Source organism: Peromyscus californicus, unplaced genomic scaffold (assembly GCF_007827085.1).
Source record: "Peromyscus californicus insignis strain IS unplaced genomic scaffold, ASM782708v3 Scaffold_22__1_contigs__length_63687245, whole genome shotgun sequence".
NCBI lineage: Eukaryota > Metazoa > Chordata > Mammalia > Rodentia > Cricetidae > Peromyscus > Peromyscus californicus.
The window spans coordinates 44,379,683-44,393,289 of NW_026294525.1; the positions used below are offsets into that span (position 1 = coordinate 44,379,683).

General features: G+C 40.1%; 1 protein-coding gene across 3 annotated transcripts in view; it reads left to right on the forward strand.

Moving 5' to 3' along the window:
* Mcm9 (minichromosome maintenance 9 homologous recombination repair factor) overlaps positions 1 to 13,607 on the forward strand; it is a 72,251-nt gene that overhangs the window by 32,636 nt on the left and 26,008 nt on the right. The gene's annotated exons all lie outside the window — the stretch shown is intronic.

Genomic DNA, 13,607 nt, shown 5'->3' on the forward strand with positions numbered 1-13,607 from the left:
TGCACCTTGGGTTTCTTCCCATTTCAGATCTGAAAAGACTAGAATGAAAGGGGAGATAAAAGGAGAAGATGTGATCAGTCAGGTTTCTGCCGTTTGGGGGAGCTGAGCAAGAAGTTAGGAGTCAAGAAAACGGAAGTATCAGGAGACCAAAGGACAGCAAATTTAATAGTTTGAGAAAAGAGAAAACATAAAGGCAGACGATGACATTTGGTCTTCAAGAAATTTATAACAACCCTTCGGAAATTTAAAAATGCAGCACCACCAATTCTGAGAAGCCCTTGGATGCCTGTGATGCCTGTGAAACCATTCCAAGGCTGAATTGAGAAAATGTTGCTTGTTTATGCTTCTTAGCTACTATGGTGGGCGGGCAAAACGGAAGCTTTTAACACCATTGTGAAAGTGAACTGTTTCTTTTTACTAGGTTGAGGTGTTACTCATAAACTATTGGGTTTTTTTTTTTCCTTATAAATGAAACTACTAAACTTCCTTAAACTCGGAGTGAAAATTGTTTCTTAATATTAATCGGCAGGTGAAGTTTTCTACTAATTTTCAGGGTTTTGGTTAGTCATACATGTACAGGCTTTTTTTCAGGGTTGCTAATGATGAAATGTCCTTGTCCAATGGTCTTTTAAAGTTATTGTGGAACAGGCTGGGTGGTGGTGGCGCAGGCCTTTAATCCCAGCACTCGGGAGGCGGAGCCAGGTGAATCTCTGTGAGTTCGAGGCCAGCCTGGTCTACAGAGTGAGTTCCAGGACAGGCACCAAAATTACACAGAGAAACCCTGTCTCGAAAGAACAGCAACAACAAAAAGTTATTGTGGAAGAGGCCCATCCACTTTGGTTTAAGGAAATGAAAGTGGGGGAGAGAACCACTTTTATTGTCAGTAGGTTGAGCTGTCAAGAGGGCCTACCAGTTAGTTCAGTCACAGCTGTTTCTGTGCATCAGAGTGAAAGAGTCACTGGTGGTAGAGGCGGTTTACCGGGTGATAAATGACACACATATACACAGTACACAGGATACATGCATAAAGGCCCTGTGAGGAGAAAGCAAGAAGGCAGCATTCACAAGCCATGGGGGCTGGCCTCTGAAGAAATAAACCAAAGCTATCAGTCTGGGAAGGTCTAGCCTCCAGTACTGTGTTTAAGCTAGTCTATGCTATTTTGTTATGATAGCCCTAAAGAAAAAAAAAAAAAAAAAACAGTGAAACTATGATTCTTTTTTTTCTCATAGTTTATTAAGATTGCTTGAGTATTTAAGCATGCTTAGTCCTAATAGTCTTGGGTTATCAAGTACTTTATACACCATGAAATGCAATCGGGAAGGAATCATGGTGTACATAGCCATTCTTCAGCAGAAGAATCTATTGTTGAGCATGTGCCTTGATATTTGAATAGATAAGCAAGCAGTGTGTTTCCTTGGATCCAAAACTCCTCTACAAAGGGCTTCTAAGACTGAAACATTTAGTTAAACTGAGGTTACACAGAGACCAATGAAAAGGCAAGTTAAATTCAGTAGAATTAAAACGTGCTGAATGAGTTTTTCCTGGAATTGGGAAGGAAATGTAGTCCTGCCCGCCGCAAAGGTAAAACAGAAATGGCGGAGTAACTTTTAAAAAGTGTATCATCGAGCCTGGCGATCCTGGCGCACGCCTTTAATCCCAGCACTCGGGAGACAGGCGGATCTCTGTGAGTTCGAGGCCAGCCTGGTCTACAGAACAAGTTCCAAGATAGCCAAAGCTACACAGAGAAACCCTGTCTTGAACCCCCGCAAAAGTGTATTAACGGGTGTTGGGGGCCAGCGTGTATGGAGGTCAGAGGACAGCTCTGTGTAGCAGGCTCTCTGCAGTCTGTGCTGGGTGCTGGGTGGAGCTCCTGTCCCCGGGCTGGCACATGCAGAGCCTTCACTTGCTGAGCCCTCTTGCACTCCTAACACTGCTCTTGTTGCTCTTTTCTCGTTTTAGTTTACACAATCATTGTGTTGCCTTTGAAGGTTATTTGTATCGTTTCCGCCATCTTGAAAAGCAAAACTCATATATGTGCTGCTTTTTTGTTTGCTGGCTTGTCTTTGTTGTTTGCAGTGCTAAGGACTGAATCCCGGGTCTCCCCATGATAGGCAAGTTATACCCCAGGCCAAGCTTATTATCTCATTAGCTGAAAGGTCCCCTTTTCTTACAGTAACAGAGTGGCAGCAGTTAGTGACCGTTTTAAACATTATTTCCCTGTAAAACTGTAGAATGTGCAGATTTGCTGGAGCTTTCAGATGTTTCTAACTGAAATCTCAATGGTTTTCATTTATTGCATATATACAGGGAGCATTTATTACGTTCAATTTCAGTGTGAAGCGCTACCATAGTCAGACCATATAAAGGCCTTGTGGTCTAGTAGCAAAGGTAGCTTATGTGATCAAAAAGTTATGACTAAAAGAGAAAGGTTTAGGTTCCACTTTAACCAGTGACGTTAAAATGAGCAAAAGAAATGTTCTTTACTCTTTCTAAGTGAGCAAAAGAAATGTTCTTTACTCTTTGTAAAGAACGTTTAAATAGCATACATTTTGAGCAATCCAGTACCCCAGAGTGGCTAAGACGGCAAGGCATTACCATCCAGGATAGCAATTAAGGGCTGGTACTTAGGAACGACCAAGTAAACTGCTGTCATGGTTACCTCTCCGTCTTTGCCACAGCGGGTAAAATTCAGAATGTTCTTTATGTGTAGAAAAATAGAGGCATAAAATTTCCTGGGGGAAAAAACCCAAACAAACCATAGGCTGGTCACACTGTGTTAATGATGTCACTGATGAATCCCTAAAGAACAAAACTCTGTGAGTGTGGATGACCAAGGCAGGTGCTGGATGGGGCATGATCCAGCTGAGGCAGAACTGAGAGCATCTCCCCACGGAGGCCTTTCACACGGACAGCCTATTTTGAAAAGACAGCTCTGAAAGGGGGTTTGGTGGGGGGGGGGGGAATAAAACCACATATCCTACCCTGCATCCTTACATGTTTTAGAACAGATGCCAAATTAGGAAGCTCATCCCCTGCTTTTTCTTTGGGTTATCTCTTCTTAGAGAGAGAGAGAGAGAGAGAGAGAGAGAGAGAGAGAGAGAGAGGTTTTTTGGAGGGTGTGTGTGTGTGTGTGTGTGTGTGTGTGTGTGTGTGTGTGTGTGTGTGTATAAACATACAGCATGGCACATGTATGGGAAGACGACCAGAGTGTGTGCTCTCCTTCCACCCTGGGTTCTGGGGTCAGTTTCAGGTGGTTGGGCTTGCATGTCCAGCCCTTTAAATTACATAAGGTTTCTATGTGTTACATACAGTGTGCCTTTTTCTCATTGTCTGCTCCATAGTATTAATACAAGTTTTACTGTTTGGTATTCATTGCTGTCCACCACTGTTAAAAATGTGTTAAAGATGCCTGCTATGTATCTGATACCGATTTGTAGTTGAACTACTGTGAAATACCCGTTAGATAGCAGCTATAAATGAAAGCATTCTGCTTTCCAAAGCAGCATCATAATGTGAATGTTGAAATTTGTTTTATTGTTATTAGTGCCTTAACCAGTGTGTTAATGGAAATGTCTGAAAATTATTCTGTGTTTCTAATTTCTTAACTGTTCCTTCCTCATCCTCTTTTAAATTGGGTCTTTCTAACCCCCTGAGTTCAGTCTTCCTTCATCATGCCTTCTTTATATTTTATTTCTTTGCCTCTCCCACTCATCACAGGTTTTCCTCTTTACCTGATGCTGTTGAGTAGGGGGGCGGGTCCTGGTGGGGGCGTTGATGAATAGAGGACTCAGATCTTTAAACATCTCTAGGCTAGACCACTGCTTGTACAAAGTCACTGCTAAACAAAGCAGCTTTTTCTAGCTGGTTGCTATAGAGACAAATGACATTAAATGGAGTTACATTTGGCAGAGACTAAGTAAGTAGGCTTTGTAAGGCTGGGGGCCTCATATGCATGGTCTTTTAGAGGCAGAGACTAGAATGGCTGTGAAGGGGTCAGGTTTCACAAATGAGCTAATGAGTTATTAGTTGGTAGATGTTGTCCAAATACCCTTTGGTATCATTACATGGTATTTTTAAAAATACAGCTTAATTGAGATGTACTCATAACATATTCCCATTTAAGGTATCTAACTTAATCACTTTTAAAGGATATTCAGGACTGTGTAAGCATCACCGTAATTATGGAGTATTTTCATCATCTCAAGAAGGTACTTTTGGGCCTGTCATGGTAGTTTATACTTGTAATCCCAGCACTCAGAAGGCTGAGGCAGGAGGATGGCTAGTTCAAGTGCAGCCTGGGCTGCATAGCAAGATCTTGTCTCAAAAGACCAAAACAGCCGAGTGTGGTGGCATAGAGCTTTAATCCCAGCACCAGAAGACGGAGGCAGACAGCGAGTGCAGTGCCAACCAGATCTACATAGAGAGTGCCGGGCTGGCCAAGGCTTCATAGTCAGCTCTGTCTTTGAGACACTGTGAGTGTGTGTGTGTGTGTGTGTGTGTGTGTGTGTGTGTGTGTGTGTGTGTTTCTTTAACTATCACACCCAGTGTTGCACTTTATAGATTTATCTATTCTGACCAGAATAGACATCTGATCAGAAAACGCATCTCTGAAACATGTCTTTGATATTTTCTTTCATGATGTAGCATTTATCCATACTTAATCTGTTTATGTTACCCAATGACTTTCTATTTTATGGATATAACTCACTTTATTCATTGTCAGTTACTAGATATTTGAGTTGCTTCCACTTTTGCCTATTATATATAATATTGCTAGGAACATTCGTATGCAGAATTTTTGCATATGGCTGTTTTCATTTCTCTACATTTACGCTTAGGGATGAACCTGGTCATGTATGGTAACTCCTTCTGAGGAGCTACCAGATTGTTTCCAAAAATATCTTCACCATTTTACATTCCTATTAGATACAAGTGTTCCAGTCTCTCATTACATCTACACTTGCTGTAATGTGTTTTTGAGGGGTCTGCAGGGATGACTCAGCAGTTATGAGTACTGGTTGCTCTTCCAGAGGATCTGGGTTCAGTTCCCAGCATCCTCATGACAGTTCACAACCCTCCATAACTCCAGTCTCAGGGGAGCCAACAAAACCCTCCTCTGGCCCTGAATGGACATCAAGCACATATATGGTGCACATAATGCAAGTAGAACACTCATAAAATAATAAAAAAGTAAATATGTTTTTGATTGTAGCCATGATGATATATAAAATATATTTCATTGGGATTTTGAATTGTATTTTCCCAGTGGCTAAAGCTGTCCTCAGTTACTTGCTGGACATTTGTGTATCTTCTGAGGAGCTGTCTTCAGATCATTTTCAGTTGGTTCATTTGTCTTTTTATTTTGGAGTTATGCTCTTCACATAATCTAAGTCAAATCTCTTATCAATACATGGATTTAATTATTTTCTGTGGTTTGATAATTTTGGTGGTGTCTTTCCTACAATAAAAGTACTCTCTCTCTTCCCTCCCCCCCCCCTCTCTCTCTCTCTCTCTCTCTCTCTCTCTCTCTCTCTCTCTCTCTCTCTCGTGTGTGTGTGTGTGTGTGTGTGTGTGTGTGTGTGTGTGTGTGAACTATTTTATCTATTTCCATTTTTTTGGCTTATGTTTGTAATTTCTCAAAACTATTACCTATTCCAAGGTCATAAAGATTACAGTAGTGCTTTTTTTTTTCGTACTGTGGTGTATTTTTAGCACTTTACAATTATGTCTTTGATTTCAGTTTGAATTATTTTTATATACAGTGTAAAGCCTGGAATCCAAAATCTTATTTCTGCAGGGGGTGTCCAGTATCCAGGAGCATCTGTTGAATACATTCCCTAGTCAGTTGGCATAGAATTCTTTTTTTTTCTTTTACATTTTTATTTCTGTGTCTGAGTGTCTGCCATGTGTGTGCACATGGAGGGCAGAAGAGGATTCCAGATCCTCTGCAACTGGAATTACATACAGACAGTTGTGAGACGCCTGCTGTTGACGGTGGGAACCAAACTCAGATCCTCTGGAAAAGCAGCAAGCACTCTTAAATATAGAAGTATCTCTCCAGCCCCATTAGTTTGGAATTCTTATATAAAAAACGAATTTGCTGTAAATATATGGGCTTCTTTATGGACAGTTGTACTGTTGACCTGCTCCCACACTGCACTGATTCCTGTAGCTTGCAGACAATTTTGAAATAAGGAAATGGGAGTCTTTCAATTTGTTCTCTGTTTTTCAAGATTAGCTGTTTGGGATCCTTAAGGATTTTAAGGACACTTGGTCAGTACTGCGAAGCAGTCACCTTCAGTGTAGATAAAGACTGAATTCAACCTGTACATATTTTTGAGTATTTTTTAAAGTTTTAAATCATGTGTGTATATTTGTGTGGTTTGTGGGGGGTGGGGAGAACAGGCGTTCACAGAAGCCAGAGGTGTCAGGTTCTCGGGCACTGGAGCTACAGTTGGTCGTAAGCCTCCTGATGTGGTTTCTGAGAGTAAACTCGAGTCCTTCTGAAAAATCACTGTGTACTCTTAACTCCCAAGTCATCGCTGCAGCCCCACTTGTGAGGAGTATTACCATTTTAGCAATACTGTCTTCTAGTCAGCAAAGGTGGGATGTCTTCCTTTAGCCCATCACTTTGAACTTTTCAGCAGTACCGTGTAGACTTTGAAGTCTTAAGTATTACCATTTTAACAATACTGTCTTCTAGTCAGCAAATATGGGGTGCCTTCTTGGCCACATTAGCAGTGTCAGATATGGATTCCATCTCATGGAGTGGGCCTTCAATCAAAAAGTGATTGGTTACTTCCGTAAGACTTGTACTACTGTAGCACCATTATATCTTGTAGGTAGGTTGCTCTTGTAGGTCATAGATTTGTAGATGGGTGATACTGATTACTTTTCTACTTCAGTAGCATGCAAAGTACCTTTCAGCACCATGAATTCCAGTCAGTAGGGGTGATGTTTCTAGCTAGGTACCACCTTGATTTCTCCATGTTCAATGACAAAAGTAAGCAGTGTCTTCTACAATAGGGTTTTACCATCAGGTCATGGAGAGTAACCAATAAGTTTGTTAATAACCTGTGATGTTTGGGAGGACCTATGAGACCCCTCTCTATTTCTTCTTCAGACAATCCCCCATGACCCCTTACTAACTTCCTAAACCCTGTGGTTATTTGGATTGAAACACACATATCTAAAACTTAAAAGCTAGCACCCACATATAACATGCAATATTTGTCTTTTGGAAACTGGTAACCTCCCTCAACCATTTATCTGCATATATTATAATTTCATTTTTCTTAACATCTGAATAATATTCAATTATGTAAATGTACCACATTGTCATTATCCCTTCATCAGTTGATGAACATCTAGGTTTCCAATCTATAGCTATTATGAATAGAGCAGCAATCTACATGGATGAGCAAGTGTCTCTGTAGTTAGATGTAGAGTCCTTTGGTTATGTGGCCAGTAGTGGTATAGCTAAAGCTTGAGGTAGATCTATTCCCAGCTTCCTGAGGAAGCGCCACCCTGATCTCCATAGTGGCTAAGCCAGTTTTCACTTCCACCAGCAATAAGTGAATGTTCCCCTTTCCCACATCTTTGCCAGCATGTGCTGCCATTTGTTTTATTGATCTTGTCCATTCTGATTAGTATAAGATGAAATCTCAAAGTAGTTTTGATTTGCATTTTCCTGATGGCTAAGGATGAACATTTTTAGAAGTTTTTCTTAGCCATTTGTGTTTCATCTTTTGAGAAAACTATTTGGTTCTATACCCAATTTTTTATTGACTTGTTTGTTTTCTTGATGTGCAGGATTCTTTGGCTCTTTGTATGTTCTGGGTACCCACCCTCTATAATTGGTAGAGATTTTTTTTTTACATTCTGTAGGCTGCTGCTTTGCTCAAATAGTGGTGTCCTTTGCTCTACAGAGGCCTTTTACTTTCATAAGGCCCCACATAGGAATTGTTGATATGAGTGCCTGTGCTATTGGGGACCTGTTAAGAAAGTCATTTCTTGTGCCAGTGAGTTCAAGCCTGTTCCCCACGTTCTCTTCTGTTGGATTTAGGGTAACTGGTCTTATGAAGTCCTTGATCCATTTGGATCTGGGTTTTGTGCAAGTGATAGATAGGGATCTATTTACATTCTTCTACATGAGGCTATCCAGTTTGACCAGCACCATTTGTTGAAGATACTGTCTTTTCTACAATGTATATCTTTGACTTTGTCAAAAATCAGGTGTGGAATTGGCTGGGTGTCTAATACTATTCATCAATGTGTATTTTAATGTCAATACTATGCTAATTTTAGTACAATAGCTCTGTAATACAGCATGAAATCTGGGATGGTGATACTTCCAGCAGTTTTTATATTATTCATGATTGTTTTAGTTACTTTGTTTTTTTATGTTTTTCTATGAACTTAAATATTGTGTTTTCAGTTTCTGTGAAGAATGTGTTGGAGTCTTGATGAGGATTGCATTGAATCTATAGGGAGAGCTTTCCATCTCCTGATACCTTCTTCAATTTCTTTTTTCAGTGTCTTAAAGTTTTTATCTTACCAGCCTTTCACTTGCTTGGTTAGAGTTATCACAAGATATTTTTTCTTGATTTCTTCCTCAGTCTGTTTATCATTCATATATAAGAAAGCTACTGTTTGGGGGCTACTTTGCTGAAGGTGTTTGTCAGCTATAAAAGTTTCCTTGTGGAGTTTTTAGGATCATTTATATATACAATCATATCACCTGTCCACAGGGTACTTTGCCTTCTTCTTTTCCTATTTGAATCCCTTTGACCTTCTTCAGGGTCTCACTGCTCCAGTTATAACTTCAAGTACTAACTACATTGAATAAGTATGGAGTGAGTGGGCATCCTTGTTTTGTTCCTGATTTTAGTAGAACTGCTTTGAACTTCTCTGTTTAAGATGAAGTTGGCCATGGGCTTGCTGTCAATCATCTTTATTATGTTGAGGAATGTCCCTTGTATCCCTAGTTTCTCCAGGACTTTTATCATGAAGGGATACTGGGTTTTGTCAAAGGCCCTTTTTGTGTCTAATGAGATCATCATGTGCTTTGTCTCTTTATGTGGTAGATTACATTTATCTATTTACTTATGTTATACCATCCCTGCACTGTTTGGATGAAGCCAACTTACATCTGTCCTTTCTGGTGAGATACATCCCTTAAGAGCTGAGGTGTGAGCAGTAGTACTTTTTGGAACACATTTACCAGCTCGGAGCTTCCATTTGAGTGTGTGTGTGTGTGTGTGTGTGTGTGTGTGTGTGTGTGTGTGTGAATGAGGTGGTGTTGAGTTGGGAGAGGGAGGGGAGCATACAAGGGGAGGTTTGTCACACACTTGGAACAGCTATCCTCACAAAGTTTTAGGCATTTTTGCATAAATGTTTGTCGAGAACTTCTTTCTCGTTCCAGAGAGCTTAACTATTGAGTTTGGAGAAATCGTTTCCATTAGTTATGCATGTTTCACTGGAGAGCATGCCACCACCGAGGCTCTTCACTCCCATTCCAGGAGTGGGGTCCCTGCTGTGACAGTTTCAATCCTGCTTGCATTGCTGAGTTGTTTGTGCAGCTGTCATAACTGGTTTACCAGGAGCCTCTGCTGCCAGTGACCCCCTTTCATGCTTTCAAGGACTTTTCCTTACAGCGTCACTGGCTTTTTGTGTAGTAAATTTTCCCCGCTGTTACCTTAGGATGGAAACAACAGGAAAATGGGTGCCCTGTTATTGTTCGTTAACTTGTTGAAATTGCCAAACATTCCATTGAGCATCCTGATTTTTGTTCTGTAAAGGACAAAATTTTTCCAAGTATATGACTGCCTCTGACAGGTGACATTTTATGAAAGACTGCATAGCATGTAGTGACTAAAGATGCCACTTGGGAAGTGCCAAGGAGGAAGGATGTTCTCAGTAATCTCTTTCACAAAGAAAGCAGGATTGAAGTATATGGCGAGAAATTCACGGAGTCTTTTTAAAGGGCGAAGGAATTTATTAAGGGAAAATCTCACTGGACAGCACAGAATAGTCACAGGTTCCAGACTGCTGTTCTGGCCTTCCATATCCCAAACCGTTAGGGAGCGAGAGAACCAGCATACATGCATCTCAGGTCTTAAGGGTCGATTGCAGAGAGGCCACAATCCAGGGACATGTACTTCAAGGCCATAAGCAGGTAGTGCAGTAGCCTGCTGCATCTCTAGGGGTGGTACTTCAAGGTCATAGACAGAACAGCTATCTACTACAGAAGTACCTCAAGGGAGTTAGAGAATATAATAACCACTATTATACCATTACATTAATCCTTGGCCAGCACGATATTTGAGCAGATTATACGTTTAAACACATGCTTTGATATTAGCTTGCTGAATTGATAAATACAAGCATCCTTAAAACACACACACACACACACACACACACACACACACACACACACACGCACACGCGCGCGCGCACACACACATGCACACACACTGAGTTGGGATTCTCCCCTTGCTCATTGGTTGTTTTCTGCCTTCCTGTTCTTGCACTAAATTCTCAAAGTGTAAAAGTAACGCCATCCTGAATATAAGCATTTGGCATGCTAAATACTTAATATTTATACTATGTTTTCAGCATTAAAAACACCCCGTTCCCCTTTGCCTCTCAAAATAGAAACTGTTTTCTTTGCATATCTGGAATTCAACAAATTAAGAAATGTTATTAAAAAATAAGTATGCATCTTAGGTTTTAACTGTTTGCCACAAATTTCAAGGAACACCAAAGGAGCCCTTCTGTACTAAGAGTCACAGGATTGGAAAGGACTTTAGGTTACTTCTGCATTGCATAAAATACCTTTGTATGCTTTCTTTGACAAATACCAATTCCTACTCTAAATGATAAGGAATGGGGACTCTAGTGCGATTATAACCTTATTTGTGAGTGCTATAAATTTCTAGTCCTTGAAAGTTATTATTACAAACTATTTAGGATAATAAAGAAATGCAGGATAGTAGTTAGTCACCTATAACAATCAAACTTGTAGTCATGTTGGATATGTTTTCAAGGTCAAACACAGATATATTTTACATAGATAGTCTTCAAACACTTCAGGGATCTACAGAATATGGCATTTAAAATGATTTAATAACAAAGTTTTTCAGGACAGTGAGACACGTCTTCTCCTGGCAGCACCAATTTACTTCAGAGATGATGATGGCCATTGAAGAAACTCCATATGGATTTTGCTTTCAGTGTAGCAAAACTAGCCATTTTAGGAATGCTAAAGGTTTTCATACCACCCCTCAAAATGCCCCTCAATTCTAGCTTTCTCTCTCTAAATCCCTCTCAAAACACCATCTCCCCTCCCCCTCACCACCTGATCCTCCTGTTTCTGTCCCTACCCCACACCCACTCCACCTATAAAATCTATTCTGTTTCCCCTTCCAAAGAGATCCATGTGTCCCCTCCTAGTCCCTTCCTCTAGAGCTAACCTCTCTGAGTCTATGGATTGTAGTTTGGTTATCATTTATTTAATGGCTGATACCCATATATAAGCAAATGCATACCATATTTATCTTTCTGAGTCTGTGTTACTTCACTCAGGATGATTTTCTTTTCTAGTTTTATCCATTTGCCTGCAAATTTCATGATGTCATTTCTTTTAATGTTTGAATAATACTCCATTGTGTAAATGTACCACATTTTCTTTATCCATTCTTCTGTTGAGGGGCACCTACGTTGTTTCCAATGTCCTTATAGGTGCCCTGACTAAGTAGTCTCATCTTTTAGGAGTACCCAATAGCATCTCATGCTCTTATAGAGGTGGATGCAAAAACAGCAAACAGTTGTTAACACCGATGGAAATGATAAGCATGTTTCCAGTCACAATATTGAGGAGGTACCAGCTCCTCATATGCATGGTTGGATTCTGACTCACCCTTTATGGACTCACTAGTCAATAAAGCAAAGTGGTTAAAAATGACTTGGGAGTCAGCTACACTTGATTTGAATCCTATGTCACTCTGGCTACTAGATTGCAGGTAAGTTTCCTAGTATATATCAGCCTCAGTTTATTTATCTGTAAAAGAGGATAACAACAGAAAACAGTGAGTCTAAATATGTAAATGGAATACATGGAAAGTTAACTAAAAGGAATATGACACATGATGAATACTTACAATGGCTGCTGCTGATAAAAATGAATACATTTCTGGCCAGACGGACCAAGGTGGGGAAAAAATAAAAAGAGAAGTCCTAAGTTGCAAGTATCAAGAAATAAGGAGAGGACATAATTGTATATCTTACAATGAACTAAGAAAAAGGAAATACTATTAGCAGCTTTATACTATGTATAAAATTGGTGTCATTATGCAATGTTTACCTTAACTAATATGTCACATGAAGTATAAAATTAATTCAAAACTGTTAGATATAAATATAAGATACGTTATAACACTTTAAAAATAATAGGAGAAGACACAAGAAATGAGAAGTTCTTCTGTTTTCCAGTTCAACATGTAGGGAGAAAAGTCACTACTTTATCTGATGAGTGTAAGGATGAATAAACTGAAAAATAACCCTTTCTGATCCATCAAAGAAATGAGGACACCGGACAAAACACTGGCAAAAACTGGAGGCAGTCAAGGGGACGCTGAGAATCACAACTTGCTTGACTGAACCTCTGTCAAACAAGTACCCAAAGAAACAAAACCAAAAACCAACAGAGGCATACAAAGTCCTCAACCATAACTGAACCTCTGCCAAACAAATACCCAAAGAAACAAAACCAAAAACCAACAGAGGCATACAAAGTCCTCAACCATAACTGAGGCTTGCTGGAAGCATAAAGTGACAAGTTGGAGTTAAAAGTCACAGGTCCCAGCCACAGGGGACACCACACTTCCTTAAGTTTTACCTCTAAAAGATATAATCTCACAGTGAAGACAGAAGCCCCTTTCTGCTTCCAGCAGCAGAGGAAAGGACTATTTAAAATATGCAAGATTTGCTGTTCTTAACAAGGCCTGTCCTCAGGAGAAATGATTTTACCAGAGCTTACTCTACCTGGGAGGGGGATCTCTGGTTTCAGCCTCACTCAACCATCCCATAGCACCCAAGGTGGGAAAGGAGGAAAAGAAAAAGAAAACCCCAAGCTGAGAAGCACTTGTAAAATACACAGACCAGGTACACAGCTCAGTAAAGGGCTTCGGAATGCTCCAGCTATACCCCAACTCAACACCACAAGACAAAAGGCCATTCCTTTTCTGTTTACCTTTCAACAACAAACTCCGAAATGTGACACAAGGCAGAACCATAATCTGAAGGGACAAAACAATGATCAGATTCAGATTCCTATTTGGCAGAGATGTTGAAATGATCAGACAGGATTTAAAACAATTACATGATGACCATTTAATACAACTGAACAAACAAATGGAAGATTTTAGAGACTTAGTTGCCACAAAATACTAGCTAAGACATTGGATTATTTACAGAACATAAGCACTTCTGAGGTCTTCTAGCACCTAGACACCTGGCTTAGCGTCCTGGTGCTGTCCATTTTGAGTGCAAATGAGAGCCTTGACTGTGTTTTTCCGTTTCGTTGATACGAGATACACTTTTGAAA